Source organism: Maniola jurtina, chromosome 21 (genome assembly GCF_905333055.1).
Source record: "Maniola jurtina chromosome 21, ilManJurt1.1, whole genome shotgun sequence".
Taxonomy (NCBI): Eukaryota; Metazoa; Arthropoda; class Insecta; order Lepidoptera; family Nymphalidae; genus Maniola; species Maniola jurtina.
The window spans coordinates 8146824-8171699 of record NC_060049.1 but is presented as its reverse complement, the minus strand read 5'-3'; the positions used below and the strand labels follow the sequence as shown (position 1 = coordinate 8171699).

At 35.1% G+C, this 24876-nt stretch overlaps 1 protein-coding gene across 1 annotated transcript in view; it reads right to left on the bottom strand.

Annotated features, from left to right (window-relative positions):
* The window catches only part of LOC123876427 (ubiquitin-like protein 3), a 191144-nt gene that overhangs the window by 126013 nt on the left and 40255 nt on the right, over positions 1–24876 (bottom strand). The window lies entirely within an intron of this gene.

Below are 24876 nucleotides of genomic sequence, written 5' to 3'. Positions count from 1 at the left end.
CCCATAAACGTACCTACAGGTAAATAATCTGTTCGTTATTAGTACAGAGGTCAGAGGTAGATATAATAAGGGGGAAGTTGTTTAACTGCGGCAAACAGAACACCGCGAGCGACCGCAATCCCCGCAGTAATTAAAAACTGTACGAGGCAAACAGGATGCAAGCATATTGGGACCCCAAACCCTATACTTAGGTTGACATCTATAGAGTGCACTTTGACTTTGGTCAGACTTAAGACACTACAAGTGTAAATTAAAAATTTATAACACCCCCGATAAGTAAAGGTTACAGTAACTAGAAAAGGGGTGATAACTTTCAAACGGCTGAACCGATTTTCTTGGATTATAGCTAAGAACACTCTCGATCAAGCCACCTTTCAAACAAAAACAAACTAAATTAAAATAGGTTCATTAGTTTAGGAGCTACGATGCCACAGACAGATACACACGTCAAACTTATAACACCCCTCCTTTTCGGTCGGGGGTTAATAATTATAACAAAAGTGATATCCAGTCTCCTTTCAGTCCAGAGGCCTTTTGAAAAAGGACCCCGTATGGGTTCGAAACTATACGGCTTACTTGAACTACTCACGTGAATTCAGCTAGCTTTTGTTTTTTATAAAACAGCGCTGTATATCTGGCGTAAATATGTCTTAACTGAAACTTAAGTCTGAGCAACGTTAAAGTTCGCTTTATAGATTTCAACCTGAAACATACTATCCGATATTTTGGAGCTACGTACTCGTAGATAGGTACAGGTTATTCCTATCAATTTAAGATGCAAATAAGTTATTTATCTTATCTAAATTAAGGCGTCTATGGTACGAGGCTACGGCCAGGGCTATACCTAGCTTTGTCTCTTCCTTTACATTCAATATTTTTAATAAAGGCGCGTGAAAGCAAAAAGTTGAACAAAAGCGTGATGCATAAATATGGTCATAAATAATGAATAAATAATTATTCAATGAAACATGCATGACTTGAAATCGTAAGTGATAATTGATAAAAGATCATTATCCTCATTTGCATATTACACCGTCCGCTCAATTTCAACTCATAGCAAGCAGCTAAACGTTTCCCTATAATTATAACGCTTGTTCGGCGTTAAATGGCTTCATAAGGCCTTTTTAAGCTGCATTAATATTTAAACATTCATACTAGGTCGTTCCTTATCTAGTTAGGTATATCTTGATTATTTCATGTTTTGTGTGCAATAAAGTTTTTATCTATCTATCTAGGTAGACGGAATTAATCCGTTCTGCAACGAACACGCGTGTCTCCGTGTGTACACGTAACACCGACAACAGAAGTCGTTGGGGAAAGATCGTATGAGCAGCAGTGAAGGAAGATTCATAGCTACGACCACTCTACCAAGAGTAAACGATTGAGAAGAAGTATTCAAACATAAACAGATGCCATACCGTTGTAGCACTGAAGCGATATCCAACATAATATTTCCGTACCTGGAACAGAAAGATACAATTAAATAAGTTAAATATCAAAACGGTCCAACTTCGACAGAATGATAACATAGACGAATAAAGCTACCTTTTTTAAAATTCAGATACAAGTTAGCCCTTGACTGAAATCTCACCTGGTGGTAAGTGATGATGCGGTCTAAGATGAAAGCGGGCTAACCTGGAAAGGGGTCTGACAGTTTTTATTAAACCCGCACCCCTTTGGTTTCTACAGGCATCGTACCGGAACGCTAAATCGCTTGGCGGCACGGCTTTGCCGGTAGGATGGTAACTAGCCACGGCCGAAGCCTCCCACCAGACCAAACCAGAAATTTTAAAACCAAACCCCTGCCAGGAATCGAACCCGGGACTTCCCACTAATAAGACCACAGCGCTTACCACTGCGCCAAGGAAGACTTCAACCCTCCAAAAAGGTATAAAAAAAAGTAAATAAATATTCAGCCTTAGCTAAACTTGGTTACATAAAGGAAATCCAAGGTTTTTGAAAATAAGAAATAGAGACAATATTTTTCTGTAAATAATAAATATCATTAACACGGTCGCCAGATAAAACTCCCTTGAACTTACCAAGGTAACCACATAACTAGGTTATGTTTTTTTTTTTAAATTTATTAATTTAAAGACATACAAAAAAACCTTATACAATATATCTCGCCAAACTGCGTCGCAATGTATTCATGTAAGTACCTAGGTATACCTATGTTATGTGTTACACCTCACAATTAGATTCACTCCTTCACGAAGCTTGTATGTGTTGATCCCATATCCCTAAACAGGACAATGATTTGGGTTCTGTCCTATGTTGGAGAGAACATCTGTTAGGATAATCCTGAGATAAGAGTAATTTATTACTTGGAGAAGTGCTCACCGCTACCACAACATAAGATACTCTCTCTGACGCTAGGTATATTATTTTTAACCCCCGACCCAAAAAGATGGGTTTATAAGTTTGACGTGTGTATCTGTGTATCTGTCTGTGGCATCGCAGCTCCTAAACTTATGAACCGATTTTAATTTTTTGTTTGTAAGGTGGCTTGATCGAGTGTGTTCTTGGCTGTAATCCAAGAAAATCGGTTCAGCCGTTTGAAAGTTATCAGCTCTTTTCTAGTTACTGTAACTTTCACTTGACGGGGGTGTTATAAAATTTTAATTTAAACTTGTTACCTCAAGTGAAATCTTTACTAGCAACTGCAAACTAAGTTAATAACAGCAAAACCATATTATGTAGGTACATATCCTTACTAATAATACATGCTAGTGTGTCTGTCTGACAGTGCTATCTTTTCACGACCAATCCGTTTAACCGATTTTGACGGAATAGCTTGTTGCAACCAAGGGCAGTTGCAGTTGCAGTACTTTTTATCTCGGAAATTCAAAGAGTTCTCATATGAAACCTAAGTAAATCCACGTAGACGAAATATCCTGTATTTGGATTTTGATTTGGTATAGAAATGGCTTGCATCCTTGAAACGCTCATAGGTTAGGCTTTTTATCCTGGAAAATCCAAAGTTTCCAATAAAATTTTAAATACCTAAATCCACGAGGATAGAATCGTGGACATCTAATGTTTATATTCATACTAAATATAATATTATAAATTCGAAAGTGTGTCTGCCAGCTTTTCACGGCCCAACAGTTTGACCCATCTTGATAAAAGGTACAAAGTTAGCTTACATCCCAGGGACGGACATAGGCTACTTTTTATCCCGGAAAATCAGAGTTTCCACAGGATTTTTAGAAATCCTAGATCCACGCGGACAAAATCGCGACCATCATCTAGTTGTCTTTATGTTCAAAATATTAAGCATCTACTGATAATATCACATCCATTGAAGGCTATGTAGAACATCAAACTACTTAGCAATAAACCATGTATATAAACTCGTTGACCCACTGGCTTTGATATCTTAACACGATCCATTATGAAAACTCAATTCTATTAATAACAACAACACTTCTAACATCGGAACGCTTTTAGACTCGTAATAACCGTTAACTAAACAACGCCCCTTATAGTTTAATGTTTCTGTAATGTTGTACACGATGCCCCGGTTAAAAGTACCAACAAAAAGTTGAAGATTATTATCTTAGAAAACTATCCGATCTCTTTGATTTCTATCCGGTTTGATTGGATCAATTGAAACATTTCCAAGCTTCTTTTTCAGCTTTTTTAAAGATGACCTAATAGAATCGTTACGTTACGGTAATAATTTTTAAAAAAGGTAAGGGACATATTATTACTCCGCTGTTCGTCGGTCCGTTCTGTCAGCAGGCTGTATCTCATGAACCATTATTACAGTAGAGAAAGTTGAAATCTCACAGAATGTGTATTTCTGTTGCCTATAGCGGCAACAAATAGTAAAAATGTCAAATGGATGCAATGAAAATTAAAGTTTTGTCTTGTATGATGGCACGGAACCCTTCGTGTGCGAGTGCGACTCGCGCTTAACTGTTTTTTATGTGATACTTTAACTATCAAACAAAGCTGAAATTGTTTTGGCTTCGTACTATGAATAACTGTAGATATTCTCCTTTTAGTTTATCATTTCCGTGAACTCGTTCGGCGATGTTTCGTTTGAGTCCGGCATCAAAGAAAATTGAAGATTATCTCGGATTCGTATCCAATATTTACGAAAGTTGTACTACGGCGACAAAGAAAATACTTATCTGTTTTTGTTGTCTGTATACAATAAAATTTATAGAAGGTATGTATTTATTAGTTATGACAAAAGTAATAAAGATGAATTGGTGAAACAAAGGAAAATATCCAGTGAAATGTTTGCGTTTGATCACACTAGGTTAGTTTTTGCAGGCACCTTTGGTATAACAGAGAAAAGTATTTTTAAACGGATAACTAAGTGAAATCGTAATAAGCTAATTTTCTATTTTGTGGTTTGTGGTGGTTATCTGTTTTGTTGAATAAATAAATCATCCTACTAATATTATAAACGCGAAAGAATGTAATACATTATGGATGTTTGTTATCCTTTCACGCAAAAACTACAGGACGGATTTGGCTGTAATTTAGAATGGAGACAGATTATATCCTGGACTAACACATAGGGTACTTTTTATCCCGAAAAATCAATGAGTTCCCACGAGATTTTTAAAAACCTGTATCCACGGGAATAAAATCGGAGGCTTCAGCTAGTTCATTCATAAAAATTATCCAACGTTGGTCTTTACAATCGCAGATTGATAGCTACAAGCTCGTGCATCCCACCGCCTGATACCTACATTAAAAACTGATTACAGCTGGGTGATTACGGTAAAATTACTCGCAAAAGAAATATCCAGGATATAATCGAGATATTTATTTTGCGATGCGACATATCAGTGTTTTCATAATATCTCAATTTTTACTTGAATGTGAATTGGAATGTTTTTCAGAAAATCACACTTACTAATATAATAAAGGCGAAAGTTTGTGTGTAATATGTATGTGTGTCTGCGTGTATGTTTGTTACTTTTTCACGCAAAAACTACTAGACGGATTTGGCTGAAATTTAGAATGCAGGTAGATTATATTTTTATCCCGAAAAAGCAAAGAATACTCACGGGTTTTTTAAAAACCTATATCCAAGCGAACGAAGTCGCGGGCATCACCCAGTAGTACCTACTATATTTTTTAAAGCTCACATCAATGACGTAATGATAGTAAGTTACTGTGAACATGCCTACGATGGAAAAGTTGTGTATCGCATTTTGTCTCGCGACATTTTCCCTGGTGTGATCATGCGCTTAGACAAAAAGCAATCAAAACTATTGAATTGCCCGAATCCGTGTTGTTACATCAAAACGGCTCCGAGCATTCGATCGCAGCGTTATTTCCGTTCGCTAACAACTACTGAAGAAGATATTGTTGTGATGGTATACCGGAATTTTTCCATTTGTTTGTACGCGCCACGTGAGCATTATTCCCATTTTCATCCGATTTCATCTTTCAAAGCAAATTGCTAACTCATTCTAAAGTTTAGAAATATTGGTTACGTTTTGCTTACAGAACTATGTAGTATTGAATACTAGAGGATGTCCGCAACTTCGTCCGCGTGGATTTAGGTTTTTAAAGATCCCGTAGGAACTGCTTGATTTTCCGGGACAAAATGCCTATGTCAATTACAGAGACGCAAGCTACCTCGGTACCTTTCATACAAATCGGTTAAGCGGATGGATTTTTAGGAGTCCCGTGGGAACTCTTTGATTTTCCGGGATAAAAAGTAGCCTATGTCCGTCCCCGAGATATAAGCTAACCCTGTACCAAATTTTGTCGGAATCAGTTAAACTGTTGGGCCGTGAAAAGATAGCAGACAGACAGACAGATAGACAGACACACTTTCGCATTTATAATATTAAGTATCGATATGGAATGGATATAAAATATTTATATTTATTTCAAAATGATACAATTTTATCTTCACATTGATAAGAAAATGAATATAACGAATACAATACAATGAATAAAACAGTAAGTACGAAAAACACATTATGTACACATTTCGCATTCATAATATTAGTATGGACTATTGATATGCATATTGATTAAGATTTTTTAATAAATAAAGAAAGTATATATGAACACTTTAGATACGCTCTAATTAATTCCCACAGCGAGATTGAGTAAACAGCTGGGGTCATGTTGAATCCGGCTCGCTCAGTAGCGGCAGTGTGGTAGCGGGTAAGAGCGAAAGTTATGAAGAACGCTTTCAGACTTTCATGATGTTGCGATACGTTTATCGATTCGTAAACAAACTGGGTACTACTTACTTTATGTATCACTAGCTGATGCCCGCGAATTCATTCGCATGGATATAGTTTTTAAAATCCCGTGGGAACTCTTTGATTTTCCGGGATAAAAAGTAGCCTATGTATTTATCCAGGGTACATAATCTATCTCCATTCCTCCAGTCCGTCCAGTACTTTTTGCGTGAAAGAGTAATAAACACACATACATACAAACTTTCACCTTTATAATATTAGTGTGAGGAGTGATGTGATAGAAAAATAAGAGTAAAAATTGTTTTAGAATAAAATGGTCTGTGTTAAAAAACTATTGGTTTTTTTTAACAAAATATCCGTTATTTTGTAAAAAACAGTTTTACTCTAAGTAATGATATAATAATTAAGCCTTAGAACTTACTTCATAGACTAGAAAAATAAGCATGAAAGACAAAATTACAGCAAAATATTTGAACGACGATGCGCACTCAAATATAAGTACCCTACGTAAGTAAGTATAGTTCGTTTCTTTTGATTAAATGATAAAGCCACAGAGATCTGAGTACTACATTTTAATAAAAATGTTACCAAACACAATAGCGTTGCAGGTAATAATTTTGTATTAAACTTTTATACAGATCACCCAAAAGGTAGAGCAAAACCACTCGACAAGTCTGCGGATAAATCCGCAAACAAAGTAAACGTGAATAGAGTGACACTGTGACCTATTTTCGAAAGAGGTCGCTCGTGTACCTATACCTATACATATTCTGAAAATGTTTCTGCTGTGGTACAATGAAAAACTTATAGAGAAGTCTTATGGGTATATAATAGAAGATATACGTGACAGGGTTGATTTCATAATACAGTTTCATTATATTTTATTTTTATTTTAAAAAGAATATTAGCCATGCTTATTAATCATGACTTATACTCCTCTTTCCCCTCCAATTAAGCGTAAAGCTTGTGCCAGGAGTGGGTACGACAATAGTGCAACGGGTGGGGTTTGAACCGCCGACCTTTCGGAATTCAGTCCGCTCCTCAACCGTTGAGCTATCGAGGCTATAATATAATGTATCATCTATTGAAGATGAGAATACAGCACATAGATTATAAATGAGATTTTATATACCCAACGCCCAACTTTTAGAAAGAGGATTGCAATGCAGATAGAAAGACAGTAGTTATGGCTGAATTCCAAATAGATGAAAATGTAAATGTCGCTTGATATAATATAACTGATACATAAGAAAACAGTCAATTTAAATAAAAAAAGTAATCAATACTTTTATTTTTATTACCAACACTACTGATAGCAATAACAATAAAGAAGGGTTAAAAGTTTTTTAGCAACATTTATATATTTTTTTTTATTATATCTAAACAATGCAGGTAAAGCAGAATAGTACTTTTTGCAAAAATACCAGTTACTAGCAATTATACAATTATACAATGTATACTGATCAAGGTCACTTTGCTTAAATTGTGTCATTAGGTATATGATCCTGTAAAGGTGGAAGGTATAGGTAACAATGAGGAAATCCAGAGGAACCGACAAAAAGTCACGAATCTGAAGTGGCAATGGATAGTTTTTTAAAGACAAATGGAAGCGCACCTCCGAGCGTACCGTAATTGTCACTTTTTGCCAGATGTCTTTTTGTTGAAACTATGTTGATTGATGTCTAATCACTAACATTTAGTTCCAAATATGCTCAAATGACGCTTAGGTACTGCTGATAACAGCGTAAAAATGACGAAAATTAAGTTGCTTCAAAATTAGGTCGGCAATCGCAGGTCCAGCGTACTCGTATAATGTATTAGTAGAGATCAGTGTAAGAGAACTATGAGTATGTCCAGCAGCGGACGTCTAGCGGTTAAAGCAAAGACGACGTTATCCTACTTAATTAAATATTGATCCTGTATGCAAATGCAAACATTATTGAATTATGATCTTAATATGCTAGTAAAATGTTCTCGTCCATTCCATAGGTTTTTACGCTGATCTTTTGATTTGTGGTACTTTTAAATACCGATTTATTTAAGCATTTACATAATCTACTTCATCTTCCATCTTCGTTGTACCTCTTCCATTGCCAAGGGTCACTGATAGAGGTCTCTTAAATAGAGTTGAGTGCTTTCCTGTCCAGTTCTTATCTTTTTCTTTTTACTGCTACAAAATTTTGGGACAAATAAATTAATAAGAAAGTTTATTATTATAGAGTCCAGTTTTTAAAAATCTTCAAATCCCGTAAGTACAGTTAACGATAGACAGGAAACTTCTAACAAAACGTCGAGATTACGACGGCACTGGCCGGCGTCAAATGTTAGTAGCCTTATGGTCTATGAATTTACGTCACCATAACCTAATTTTTGACTTATCATCGATTCAGAACCAAACCCTAACTCTAGTTTACTCTACCGTAGGCTTGGACAAGATATTATCAAAGTTAGTTGACAAACGAAATGTTAGATGTCTAAAATAACTAATGTGGATAACGTTATGATTTATGTCGCTACAAATCATTTCGCGTAATACGAGATGTTATCACAGCAGGCATTCTATTAGGGCCTGGGCAGAGACGACGCGTAGCGGTAGCGACGAGCGACGGGAACGGGCTAACTCGGCTCCTAAGCATTCTTCTACTCTATCATACTATATAATATAGTACACATTATAAATGCGAAAGTGCGTTAGTATCTAGGTTTTTACGGTCCCTCCGTTGAACCGATTTTAATCAAGGAAGACTGATTGACAAACGTTCACATTTATAATATTAGTACAGATTACAGCACTAGTCATAAAAACTTGAAATTTTGACTACGTAGTACGTAGACCTTCTCCCCCACTAAGAGTTTCATAAATTCATTTGTACACTGTCGCTGTTACGCCACGCTCTATTTCATAAATAGTTCCTTTTATAACAAATCCTATACACGTACCTGCGCGTCATGTCGTGTATTGCCGTTACGCTTGGTCTATATCCAAGCCTTTACTGAAGTTATAGCAGATCGTAATTGGACGTTCAAGCTAAATTATATCGTTTTGCTACTAAACGATCTGTCTCATTTATTATACTTACAAAATGTAAACATAAATATTTATATTTCTTCAAGTATTACATGTTTGATTTGATGTTTCAAATGCATCGTTTAACATTATTTGCTTATTTAATTAAATGAATTATAAGTAGCAGGAAGTTTGATATTCATAAAGTGATTTCTTATGTTAATAGTCATTAGTGTCAGAATATGTACATGGAATCAAGAAAATTTTGTCATCATCTGCCTGTTTCTATCCAAAGAGCAGCCATTACATATTATGTCCTCCGTGTTCCACCATAACGAATAGCTGTAAAAAATCGGTCAAACGCGAGCCTGACTCGCACACGTAGGGTTCCCTACCATTGTACAAGAAATAATACTTTATTTTTTTTAACTTTCATGACGCCATTCAACCGGTGACCCCGACGTACAAACGAAGGAAGCACAACTATAGACCAAATCTCTGTAATTACACGTCACGCACACAAACTCAACATAAATTCTACGAAACTGACCACTTAACACCTTCCGATACGCATTTGACACAACGTAGTGATTATATTTTTTTGTTTGACACTTCAATGAAATAATTTAATTTTAAATCGTATCGTAATCATGCTGTGTAAATTACACAACTTCAAATTGAAGTCTAGGGTTGTCAGAAAATAAATGGGGTAATTTTGCCTAAAAATGAGCAATTTTTTTTTTTCATTATATTTAGACAAATTTATATTTTATTTTTGATGACAATCATAATATAATTAAGCGAAAAGGGCTGTTTTGTTTTTTTTTAAAGAAGAAGAAAAAGATTTTAAATTGATATTGGAATTTAACTAAAACAAAACTTATTACTAAATTGTAGTACATTTAATATACCAGTCTCCGTCATAATAGCTGCATGCCAAATTTATCATGAAGTATGAGATATTTTTATGATATAATATGATAAGTACGTTGGACAGATAAAAACGTATGTTTTTATCTGTCCAACGTACTTACCATGTTGTCTTCTATGTTTTTTGTAAATGAATATGTTTGTGTGTGCAATAAAGAAATAAATAAATAGGTAATCAAAATCTTACTACATTAATAATATTATTTAGTTATAGTTAGTCCATGATAGGTAGTAGGCACCCACCAAAACAACCTTAGCGACGAACGGAGGACTCGTCACGCGTGATGTGGTCAAAGATGGGACGCTATACGGATAGCTAGAATATTTATCTTTATTTAGATATTTTTTAAGGTCATAAATGTCAGAAAACACAAGACAAATAAAATATGAACCCATTTTGAATAAATAATTTTGAATTTGGCTTAGAGAAAAAAAAAACCGCTACCCAAGAGCCGCTTTGTGTAATTTGGTATACAACAATACAACATTTGGTTGGTAATACTGTAAAATTCAAAGTTATGTAAAAACAGAGTAGGTAAATTTTAATACGTTGCAATCTATTATTATTATTTTTATCATCGAACATCCATTGATTTGTAACTATCATAATAAAGACTAATCTAATGAGATCTATATAATAATCATCGTGAAAGGGAAAAATAGGGAAAAATAGGAAAATAGGCAAATTTTCATATGTGAATGGTATCATTCCATAACGCACACATACTCATCAACTGACAGTTAGCCCTGCTTCAATTGACTTTTCGGAGCATACCATCCTGAGTATTTATTCATCCGAGGACCTTGGATGAATAAATACTCAGGATGGTATGCTCCGAAAAGTCAAATGAAGCAGGGCTAACTGTCAGTTGATGAGTATGTGTGCGTTATGGAATGATACCATTCACATATGAAAATTTGCCTATTTTTCCCTATTTTTCCCTTTCACGATGATTATTATTAATAAATGATATCTCATTAGATTAGTCTTTATTATGATAGTTACAAATCAATGGATGTTCGATGATAAAAATAATAATATTAGATTGCAACGTATTAAAATTTACCTACTCTGTTTTTACATAACTTTGAATTTTACAGTATAGGGCCTCTGGCCCTATTGAAAATCTCTGCTTAACAGGGTGCCGATCACCATATATACTATACAATCGTATCCTGACAGTTAAAAATTAAAAAGTCAAATATAAAAACACAATATATTCACTAAAAATATTTAATAATAATCCAAGTATGTACCAGTTGGCGATTTTGTTTAGCGTAGCTCGCAGGGTTAGTAGACTATTCACTACTTTTGGTGTTATACACCGGGCAAGTTTACATCCTTATATCGTAGATCTCTTACCAAATTACACAAAGCGGCTCTTGGGTAGCGGTTTTTTTTTTTCTCTAAGCCAAATTCAAAGTTATTTATTCAAAATGGGTTCATATTTTATTTGTCTTGTGTTTTCTGACATTTATGACCTTAAAAAATATCTAAATAAAGATAAATATTCTAGCTATCCGTATAGCGTCCCATCTTTGACCACATCACGCGTGACGAGTCCTCCGTTCGTCGCTAAGGTTGTTTTGGTGGGTGCCTACTACCTATCATGGACTACCTATAACTAAATAATATTATTAATGTAGTAAGATTTTGATTACCTATTTATTTATTTCTTTATTGCACACACAAACATATACATTTACAAAAAACATAGAAGACAACATGGTAAGTACGTTGGACAGATAAAAACATACGTTTGTATCTGTCCCATTACGTAGGTACCTAGGTACTTCATGATTTTGGCATGCAGCTATTATGACGGAGACTGGTATATTAAATGTACTACAATTTAGTGATAAGTTTTGTTTTAGTTAAATTTCAATATCAATTTAAAATCTTTTAATTAACAAAACAGCCCTTTTCGCTTAATTATATTATGATTGTCATCAAAAATAAAATATAAATTTGTCTAAATATAATGAAAAAAATTGCTCATTTTTAGGCAAAATTACCCCATTTATTTTCTGACAACCCTAGACTTCAATTTGAAGTTGTGTAATTTGCACAGCACGATTACGATACGATTTAAAATTAAATTATTTCATTGAAGTGTCAAACAAAAAAATATAATCACTACGTTGTGTCAAATGCGTATCGGAAGGTGTTAAGTGGCCAGTTTCGTAGAATTTATGTTGAGTTTGTGTGCGTGACGTGTAATTACAGAGATTTGGTCGATAGTTGTGCTTCCTTCGTTTGTACGGCGGGGTCACCGGTTGCCGAGGACGCCATTTTGATTTTTTTATTATTTGCTGTTATGGCGGCAATAGAAATACACATTCTGTGAAAAGTTGAAAGTTGGGTTAAGAGAGAAAGAGAAAGTTCTCTCTATAGCGCCCATTAAGAAAGGATTTTGTGACATTTCAAAGGGATCATTAAAAACCCTATATCCAAGCGGAAGAAGTCCCGGGAAAAAGCTAGTCATTAGCTATAGCTGCAGTATGAAACTTTTCACAAACGTGGCGCGGACGGGCGAACAAAGACTAAAATACAAGGTCTCGAAACGTTTTTTCAGCAAACGTTGCAAAATAGAGTAGGTATTGTGTTCCTAAAGATAGAGTACAAGATACTGTCACGAATTCGAATCGAAATCCTAAATTCAAAGGTTAGGCCACGTTGCTTTATGCTTATGAATATAAGTTTAAAGTTGAAGGAGTTTTGGGGCACGTACCTATTCTAAAATCTAAACACACAAATAAAAGTAAAATAAAAGTAAATATGGGGCATTTCACGTCAAGCGGACAGCCAAAAAAAAGTGAGGTCGTGGATTTTGTTTATACTCTGGTCAGTTATACTTCTAGTAGACGTGGATATATACACACAATGTTTTTTTCCTATGATGCATTATTGCTGAGTTATGAGCTTTTAAAAATTTACTAAGAATGAAGTCCGTTATTTTTGGATGCTTATTATTTGTAACAATTCATTTGTAAAAAAAATTAAAAAGCATTGTTTATTATAGTTAAAAAGTTGAAATTTTTATTTTTTTTATCGAATTCTAAATTTAAATTTTTTAACGTATAGTAAACCGGAAGTGAACATTTCAAATCGATATTTGAGTAACTTGGCCAGAATAAAAATATTTTTTTTTTACCGTGAATTAAAGCTTACATGTACTTATTTTTCACCAAAAAAAATTGTAACGTGGAGTCTAATAGTTTAGGACTTAGAGCATATAGAATACATAGATATAACTATGAGCACTTTCTAAGCAGTCGGGTTTATGCACTAACATGCTAAAATACTACGCTATGAATAATTTATTCATTCATTCTAACATGAAATATACAAAAATAAAAGATTTTTTAAATAAAATGTAATCTATACTAATAAATAAAATTGGAGTGTCTGTCTGTAATTTCGAAATAACTACCACATATTAAGCTCATATGGTTATTTAAACGATACCATAACTGAATCACACGTTTTAAAAATTTTTGTCTGTCTGAACGGGCTAATCTTCGGAACGGCTGAACCCATTCTGACAGGATTTTCACAGACAAGAAGAGGATTGGCCAGGGAGTAACATAGGCTACTTTTTAACCGACTTTCAACAATGGAGGAGTTGTGTTTTTCTACCTATGTACATTGATATCTCCGAGATTTCTGAACCGATTTGCGTAATTTTTTTTAATCGATAAAGGAACTTTGCGACATTGTTCCATAAAAAATTTGGATTTCAACTCCTCAATCCAGATGCTGCAGGGGCCCCATCACTAAAGCTGGTGGGATTTGGAAACTGTCGGTTATAAATTGATATGGAAGGTATCTATAACAGGTAAACACTTTGGCTTTGACCTCGAGGACCCAATTCCTCAACCCTGATGCTGTAAGGAATTGCATTCCTAAATCCTGGTGATCCCTCGGGATTTTTAAAGGATCATCCGTTTAAATGTTTTTACGTGGTAGAGAAATACGTTGTATCCCGGGGATGGGCTATTACGGATAGACCACTTTTGTCCTGGGAAATCAAAAGTTCCCACAAGATTTGTTCGCCCTGACTAAGCAACCAATCAACTTGATTTTTAGCATATAGATACTTGAAAGGACGCAGAGTAACATAGGCTACTTTTTATCATGGCAAGTCAGAGTTCCCACGGGATTTTTAAAAATCTAAATCCACGCGGACGAAGTCGCGGGCATCAGCTAGTTACAAAATAAAACACTCCATTTTAATTAATACTGTTTCAATCTCAATTAATAAAACCACTCTAAGTCCTAAACTATTAGACTCCACGTTACAATTTTTTTTGGTGAAAAATAAGTACATGTAAGCTTTAATTCACGGTAAAAAAAAAATATTTTTACTCTGGCCAAGTTACTCAAATATCGATTTGAAATGTTCACTTCCGGTTTACTATACGTTAAAAAATTTAAATTTAGAATTCGATAAAAAAAATAAAAATTTCAACTTTTTAACTATAATAAACAATGCTTTTTACTTTTTTTTACAAATGAATTGTCACAAATAATAAGCATCCAAAAAGAACGGACTTCATTCTTAGTAAATTTTTAAAAGCTCATAACTCAGCAATAAAGCATCATACGAAAAAAACATTGTGTGTATATATCCACGTCTACTAGAAGTATAACTGACCAGAGTATAAACAAAATCCACGACCTCACTTTTTTTTGGCTGTCCGCTTGACGTGAAATGCCCCAAATATTCTATGTAAACCAAATTTACATAGAAATGTATTTATTAGTTATTGAAAAAGATTTCTAGAAGCATCCGTCTATCTATTTATCAAGTCAGATAATTTCAAGTCGAGAATAATATCACCTCACAAAAATTTATTTATGCAGAAGGCTATGGACAACTCTCAGGCATGCAGGATACCTCACGAAGTTTCCCAAGGTTTTAGAAGGCCAACGTCTTAACCACTAGACTGTCACTGATAACTCTCAAACGGCTGAACCGATTTTCTTGGATTAGAGCTAAGAACACTCTCGATCAAGCCACCTTTCAAACAAAAAAAACTAAATTAAAATCGGTTCATTAGTTTAGGAGCTACGATGCCACAGACAGATACACAGATACACACGTCAAACTTATAACACCCCTCTTTTTGGGTCGGGGGTTAAAAATTTACCTACGACCGATCAGCATGGGAAGAATAGGTACCATGTCTAACAGTTCAATCGACATGAGAACCAATCCACTTGAAAATTGGCAAAAGGTTTTAGGCAAACAATCGTTCCCGATTGTTCAGACTGTGAAAATACAACGAAAATTACAAAACGTTTATTCAACCCGATTTGATTCAAGTTGGATTGGATATTATTTATTCGTTAATTGTTATTTTGCATCAATACTCTTTCATTATGCTAGAATTAAATTAACGATGTTTACTTTTATGCGTCTGCTTTGATTGATATTAAATTTATTGAGGCAATTTTGGAGTGTAAAGGTGCCCACGCACTCGAACTGAACTGCAACTGAACTGCGCGTCGCGGCAGCGCCCCGCACGATATTCGCGCGGGGCGCGCGATTCCGCGCGAGAATATCGTGCGGGGTGCTGCCGCGACGCGCAGTTCAGCTGCAGTTCAGTTCAGGTGCGTGGGCACGTTAATGATACAAGTGTAAATTAAAAATTTATAACACCCCCGACGATCCAAAGTATTTGAGTTTTCCAAAACATCATTTTCAAATAAATAATTATGTATTTAGGCAACGTCCATCTTGACAGCTTGACATTTGTCTATTGACATAATATTATGAACCTAACGGTTATCTAACCTTCTTTTCTACAAGAAAACTAGAAAAGAGCTGATAACTCTTAAACGGCTGAACCAATTTTTTTAGATTATAGCTAAGAACACTCTCGATCAAGCCACCTTTCAAACAAAAAAAACTAAATTAAAATCGGTTCATTCGTTTAGGCGCTACGATGCCACAGACAGATACACAGATACACCGATACACAGATACACAGATACACAGATACACAGATACACAGACACACAGATACACAGATACACACGTCAAACTTATAACACCCCTCTTTTTGGTCGGGGGTTAATTGTTGTTGCTTCAATAGTGTTCCAATTCCTATTGTTCCAATAGTGAACACATTATACGTTAATTAATGTTACAGACTTCTACATTGGAAGTCATTAATTAAGGAAATCCTCTTCAGTTACTTACTTAAATTCTTAATTTTACTAATACAGCATAATAATTCCCATCATGATGTCTTTTTTTTTCGATGTTTTCCCCTGCCACGTTTCACTTCTGCCGCGATCCACGGAAATCTACTTTAAGGCATCAAGGAAAGACAAGGTCTAAATTCTGAAGCATAAACCTAAACATATATAATTATAACATAGTAAATAGCGCCAAGACATAAAACAAATAGCAAACATGACCGACATCTCTAGTACCATAAAACTTCAAAGCTATAAAACATCAGATAAGCAGTACCCGACCTTTACAAATTACAACTCAAATCTCAAGAACTTTGAAGTTGAGTAGTTTTACCCCAGGGAAATGTAAGGCAGACGATGACTACAGTATGACAGCGGTGGCGACCTTGTGACACGACCCGTGTCCAATCGATACTGCGATACACAGCTACACTAATAACTAAAAATTTAAAAAACCCCCGACACAAAAACCTCTATAAGAAAACTAGAAAAGAGCTGATAACTTTCAAACGGCTGAACCGATTTTCTTGGATTATAGCTAATAACACTGTCGATCAAGCCACCTTTCAAACAAACAAAAGTAAATTAAATCGGTTCATTCTGTTAGGAGCTACGACGCCACAGACAGATACACAGATACACACGTCAAACTTATAACACCCCCCTTTTTGGGTCGGGGGTTAAAAACAAAGCCAACTTGAAGTAAGGAAGAGTGAAAAGCCCAATTTAAATGTTTCAAAACATACCATAAAATAATAGTATATAGTAAGTTTAAGTAACTTCAGGGAAATGTAAGGCTGACGATGACAGTGGTGGCGACCTTGTGACTAGAGCCCTATCCAATCGATACTGCCATACACAGCTATACTAAAGACAAAGCCAAACTTGAAGAAAGGAAAAGTGAAAAGCCCAGTTTGAACGTCTCAAAACGTACCATCAACCATCAAGTAATAGTAGGTTCCCTTCGGGGAAATGTAAGGCTGACGATGACTACAGTATGTCAGCGGTCGCGACCTTGTGACTCGACCCGTGTCCAATCGATACTGCGATACACAGCTACACTTAAGACAAAGTAATCTTGAAGCAAGGAAAAGTGAAAAGCCCAGTTTGAATGACATCTTGCATGTATACGATAGTAACCTAGCATTTACTAAGACATAAGATATAAGTAGCAAACATGAACGAGATCTATAGATCCATGAAACTCCAAAGCTATACAAGTGTAAATTGAAAATTAATAACACCCCCGACAAGTGAAGGTTACAGTAACTAGAAAAGAGCTGATAACTTTCAAATGGCTGAACCGATTTTCTTGGATTATAGCTGAGCACACTCGCGATCAAAAGCCACGTTTCAAACGAAAAAAACTAAATTAAAATCGTTTCATTAGTTTAGGAGCTACGATGCCATAGACAGATACACAGATTCACACAAACTTATAACTCCCCTCTTTTTGGGTCGGGGGTTAAAAACATATTAGATAAGCAGTACCAACCTTTACATATCACGGCTCAAATCTCAAGAACTTCGATGTGACAGTTGATAAGTAGTTTTACTTCAGGGAAATGTAAGGCTGACGATGACTACTGTATGTCAGCGGTGGCGACCTTACGAGTTGACCCGTGTCACAGTTTACGACAGTTGGGGAACTTCTAACAAAACGTCGAGGTTTGACGTCACTAGCAGGCGTCGAATATTAGCACATTTGACGCTAGTAGCCCTATTTTTAACCCCCGACCCAAAAAGAGGGGTGTTATAAGTTTGACGTGTGTATCTGTCTGTGGCATCGTAGCTCCTAAACTAATGAACCGATTTTAATTTAGTTTTTTTTTGTTTGAAAGGTGGCTTGATCGAGAGTGTTCTTAGCTATAATTCAAGAAAATCGGTTCAGCCGTTTGAAAGTTATCAGCTCTTTTCTAGTTACTGTAACCTTCACTCGTCGGAGGTGTTATAAATTTTTAATTTACACTTGTCTTTGTATTCGATTCGTACTTATTCTATGATTTCACGTATTCCATAGCTTAATATTTGACATATCGTCGATTCAGGATCAAACCGTGATTCCCTCAATCCAGTTCACTACGCCCGTGTCCAATCGATACTACGATACACAGCTACACTAAAGACAAAGCCAACTTGAAGAAAGGAAAAGTGAAAAGCCCAGTTTGAATGTCTCAAAACGTACCATCTGCTAACCATTACAAGTTAGAGCCCGTAATTAATCTTGCTTTCGTCTTGAGAAATGGGAATATTTTATTTTGGCTTTAAATCTTAGTGATGCTGGACTGTTTAAATAAGTGTACTTATGATGGATTTTAAGTCTGTATTTACTTATAATTTTGTGTCAATTATTGTATAGGAACAAGTACATATATTCTGTTCGTAAATAGATAAAGGATACTTTATTTCACATCATCGATAAAACAGTAGTAAGATATTAGGTGTATTGTCTTAAAAGGAATCTCTTCCAGACTAAATCTAGGGTTTGTGATCGTTCAAAGATTAGGTAGGTAAGCGTAGGTAATAAATAATTCGTACGTTTTCTAATTAATTTTTTAATTAATTATTATTATTTAACTTCGGCAACATCTTGTTATTTCGAATCGATAGGGTTTCTTAGATTCAAGCGTAATAAAGGCGGTAGTAAGATGATAATAATAATAACTGAAGATCTAACCTATTGGTACGTATTGTAGCAGCCAGTGTCTCCAAACATTTGAAGCCCTTAATTAATTTTGCCTTCGTGTCTAGAAAATTGATGATACAGGTTCTGAGTTCTGACGTTAGAATATTTCAGTGAAGTGGGGTTGTTGTGGTAGAAACATTTTCGCCCGACCTTGCGACACGACCTTCCAACCAATCGATACGATGCAGCGGCACGGAAGACCAAGCAAAGAACCTAGAAGGTTTTTAGGGTTCCGTACCTCAAAAGGAAAAACGGAACCCTTATTAGGATCACTTTGTTGTCTGTCTGTCTGTCAAGAAACCTATAGAGTACTTCCCGTTGACCTAGAATCATGAAATTTGGTAGGTAGGTAGGTCTTATAGCACAAGTACAGGAATAAATCTGAAAACCACGAATTTGTGGTTACATCATGTAAAAAAAGTTAAAATGTGTTTCAATTTTAAAAATAAGATAACTATACCAAGTGGGGTATCATATGAAAGGGCCTTTACCTGTACATCCTAAAACAGATTTTTATTTATTTTTATGTAATAGTTTTTGATGTTGGAAAATGTTGGACAATATACCCGAGTACGGAACCCTCAGTGCGCGAGTCTGACTCGCACTTGGCCGGTTTTTAATTAAAACGATATCCTTGAAGTCGTAAGAAACACGTAAAATGATCTTACCCAATTCATTAACTAAGAAATGCTAACAATCGTAATAACTTTTTAATCTTTTCATATTACTTATTATGACAGAAACTGGTTCCCGCATCGCAGCTGAAATGGAAACCTTGCCAAAATGGCCACATAAATGAATGTGCCTGTTTTGCAGCACATTGTTATTCAAATAAAAGTGTGTAGGACCATTTTCAGGGAGTGCTTATACCGAAGTTTCCTTGCGTATTAAATTCATAAGTTTAAACAAACGGCTTTCCCGGGAGAAAACTGTTTAATCTTGGCGAAAAAATTCTAAGAAAGTTGGCAAGGAAAGGCACTATTGGGGTTTAAAAATCGTCCAAGATACGCAAAAAATTCATGAAGGTCCGATTGGGGTTTAAAAAATCGCGCAAGACTGTAATCTTGGGTAAACGAGCTAAAAGATTGTGGAGTTATGAACCTCTAATAATAATCTTCATAAAAAGACGAAAAAACCTATCGTTAGAGGCCAACGTTATGGCTCAGATAGCAATATAATTTGTCAATTTCAATATTCAAGTAGGAGCCTTCAGCACAGGTAACGTAAACTTTTTATTGGCAATCTTAAAACACATTCTAAGATAAGAAAATGTTGAATATGTATTTCCAAGGTGTTTCGTTTTATTAATGTTTGTCTTGATGATCGGTATAAAAGTAGAGTAACACTGGAAGTTGTGTTCTTATCCGAGTGTATGATAATAAAATTTTAATTAATTGGAAAAAACGATATTACAACTTACTTAACAGGGCTCTCTCCGTCACTCGCTTCATACAATCGTAGTTCCAATTTCATTTGAATATTAAGCAACCAAAGTCCATGAAATTTTGCAGACATATTCTAGAAACTAATATCTGTGTCTGTGGTGTTTTAGGTTTTTCTAAAAATATGTAGTTTTAAAATTACAGGGGCTCAAAGATTTGTATGTAATTTTTTAAGACCGCGTAAATTTGAAACCGAATATTTTAACAGAAATGTGGAAAAACCACAGACATAGATATTAGTTTCTAGAATATGTCTGCAAAATTTCATGGACTTTGGTTGCTTAATATTCAAATGAAATTGGAACTACGTTTGTATGAAGCGAGTGACGGAGAGACCCCTCTTAACTGGATCAGATGCTATCGATATCAAAGATAGATAGATAGATAGACAGATACTAAATACGTCAAGTCACAATTTTTTATCTAATGAAGAGTACAATTTTTACGTACGATTAAAAACATTAGCCCTTTACGACTTTATTTAACTGGTTTTATTTAAGATTAATTACTTCAGATTGCGTTAAGTCTGCACTTTTTATTAAGAACGTGGGAGAAGCGTGGGAGCTAATTTTTCCTTCGTTTTCAGTTCAAGTATTTACTTAAAAAATAATAACACTTTTATTGCTCACCCGAAACATAGGAATCATTTAAAAAACATAGTGCAACTTATCACTAAGAAATAATTATTTTTTTCTAGTTTGGGCTAGTTATAGACCATTTCCTATCGAAGTAGGTAATAGTTATTGGCTTTTGGATTTTACTATGGCGTCTGAGTCACTTGAAAATCTAACAACTTATTTCAAAATCACTCGAACACTCCTATATAAATAATGTGTAGTTGTAACAGTAAATAATATTAGAGGACCAATTGCCAATAACAGCCTTGCAACTTCTTAGATAAAACGTCAAAATTGCTTTGATTACTTGTGCAATAACACATACGATGATCGCGGCTATTATAGTATTATAGAGAACTATACAGTCGATCGTTGCGCAACTCTACCACGAGTCCACTATAAATTACATAATAGCTCGTAGGACATGCTTTTTCGAATAATTCTGTCATGTAGTCCTGTTCACCTATACGAATATACCAACATATAATGCCATGACATGCTATGACATTCTGGATTCAGATAAAATGAAAAACATAGATGTAACAAGAGTGAATAGTCACCTTCTAGGTAAACGCGTCCCATCTTAGACCACATCATCACATTCCATCAGGTGTGATTGTGATCAAGCGTTTGCCTATAATGAAAAAAAAAATGACTTAACTTCGAAAACCACAGAGATCATTGATCCTTTAAAAGTTTCGGGGATGATAAAGCCATGGTAATTTTTTCGGTTGACACAAATAGGAATACATTGCTGAACTCATTGTCAAGATGCAGTCAGTCATAAAGCTGCTGGCTTCGCAGTTAGAATATGCAGTGTCCTTTTAACTAAACCATAGGAGATACAAGAAAACTGTCTTTGAAAACTTTAGGTCTTTTTTTGTGCAAACAATTTTGACATAGTAATTTTTTTGGTCAAGTGCGAGTTGTCTATAAAAATCCATGAAATTAACTACATTTTTTTAATGCCAATCGACTCAGACCAATGGTTTTTGATGTCCCCATTGTCCCAGTTAAAAAAACCACACTGTATTATGTACTTCAATAAACTTTCAGTGTCCGAAGTAAAACAGGCCGAATGGCGAATCTAGCCTAAGATCTCTCTGGCCACTCACGATATCGTTATTGCACTCAAGGTTACTCACACCGATTGTTACACTTAACGGTACTTGATGTTTGTTCGCGATACAGTCGGCTGTTTTTGAAATTGCATTGAAGGAAATTCTCATGACACAATTTCCAGAATAGTCCCACAAAAGTTTATTCAGTTTAAGAAGGCGTCAAAAGGACATGAGTTTTAGTAACATGTTTTGCAGTTCGAAAGGAACTGCACTGGTCGTTTTGATTGATTGGAAGATATTATATAATAAATAATAAATAATAAATAGGTTTTATTGCTTTCTTATTGCTAGTGACTAGTGACATAAACATGTGTTAACTAAACTAAATCTATAACAAGTGTAAATTAAAAATTTATAACACCCCCGACGATCCAAAGTATTTGAGTTTTCCAAAACATCATTTTCAAATAAATAATTATGTATTTAGGCAACGTCCATCTTGACAGCTTGACATTTGTCTATTGACATAATATTATGAACCTAACGGTTATCTAACCTTCTTTTCTACAAGAAAACTAGAAAAGAGCTCATAACTCTTAAACGGCTGAACCAATTTTTTTAGATTATAGCTAAGAACACTCTCGATCAAGCCACCTTTCAAACAAAAAAAACTAAATTAAAATCGGTTCATTCGTTTAGGCGCTACGATGCCACAGACAGATACACAGATACACAGATACACAGACACACAGATACACACGTCAAACTTATAACACCCCTCTTTTTGGGTCGGGGGTTAAAAATAAAAACTAACAATTAGCAATAGGCCGCAAACTCAGCATGGCCGAGCATTGATGGCAATGCTCAGCGCTGGTTTTCAGTTTGCTCCAAAAAAAAATATTGATTAATAAAATAATAATATTGATTAATTTTATCCTTACAGACAAAAATAAACAAGCTTAGTAAGATTACAGCTGTAATTTTTTTTATTCTAAATTTATTTGGGGGCTTTTATATATACAAAACGAAACCCGTTGGCCAAACCTTTCTATTAGCAAAACTTATACCTAACTTATAAACAAGTAGGATTGTTATCTTAAAATGCATGCTGGCTGTCTCTGAAGCAGGAACAGCCAATTTGAAGTTATGAAGATAACGTCGCAAGTTTTGAATGCTTCTAATAAATAATGGATTGGTTAAACATAAAGTAAAATCTCGCCAAAAGTTGATAAGGAAGTGAAGTAAATCAGGTAATCATAATAAGTGCCTACTTAAGTACCTACTAGATGTATCAAATTTAATTTCACTCAGGTGGGAAGTTTGGCATTCTGCCACCTGACCTCATAGCCTTACTGTTAAGTAACTGTACAAATATAAAAGAGAAATCCTTTCAATACAGTCCTTTATAATATGAAGGTGACTTTAATAAAAGTAGATGAAACGCTTCTGCCGTCATAAAATTTTAAGACAGTTATAACATGGGCTAACAAAATTTAGAAGATTTTGCAAACTAAATGGATCGTGCGACACCCCCTCCTGCTCAAGAGGCCGTGACACGGGTCAAGGGAACGAACACGTTCCGCATACTTGGATTTAATACACCGCAATCCGCACTCGTGCGATATTTGTTTCTAAGGGTGAGATCTATAGGGCGCACTCTGACTTTGCTTAGACTTAAGACAGAGTTAAAACGAGACAGAGATATATCTCTCACATAAATCTGTCTCGTTATAACTCAATCTAATGTCTGAGCCAAGTCAAAGTGCGTCAAAGAGCCAAGGCAAAGAGATCTATAGACCTAAAAGCCATTATTCAAAATAAGAAGATCTATACATCTCAGCGTAAGGGTCAATGCATTTGATAACTCCTTAAAATGAATTGGTCGATTAATAAAAAGCTGTATCAATCATTGCTACAATGCTGAATTAATGGTATTCTTATTGCGACAGTAGATTTCAATAAAAAGTGTAAGCCAATAGAGGTGATGCGATTGTGCCAATGTAGCTTTCAGTCTACGGCGGTAGGCTTCCTCGTTGATATAATATAATAAATCACCGTGAAATCCTAAATACCGTTAGATTATAATCTAACAAAATCAATCAATCAAAGATTGTGAAACTCTCTATTGTGAGATCTGTATGTCGCAGCGAAATGGCATAAACTGGGAGTTGGCCTTAGGGATATGGCTAATTCCCGGGAGATGTTAAAACGATAACTCAATTAGACCATTTCACTAAACAAATCTAGTGACATCATAGAATGTGAATGTAAAGATGAGCATAGTTTATGAAATGTAACGACAGACCGAGCTGACCGACTTTCTTCTTCACGAAAGACTTCTTCTTTCGACATGATTTAGGTATGTGAAAATGGTCTTAAAATTGACTATGATGTAGTTAAATATACGTGAGGCATGGCATCATAGGTTGTAACTTGTAAGCAATCAAGTGACGTAATTTGACATAATATACGCGCATATATTGTTGTTATTGAGTAATTTAGTCCTAAATGTCGTCATTTAATAGATTGCCAAAAATGTGGTACAATGCCAAATCAATAGCCTATTTGATAACTCCAATCGAGGAAGCATATCAGCTGTTTCCGTGTTGTTACGTACAAAATTAGTTTTGACGGCGCCAAAGGAAGCGTATCTGTTTAGTATTCATGAGAGGCTGCATAGTTCTCCATTACCCTGATCTTTCCGAGAGTAGTTTCGGATTAGGCAACACCCGTA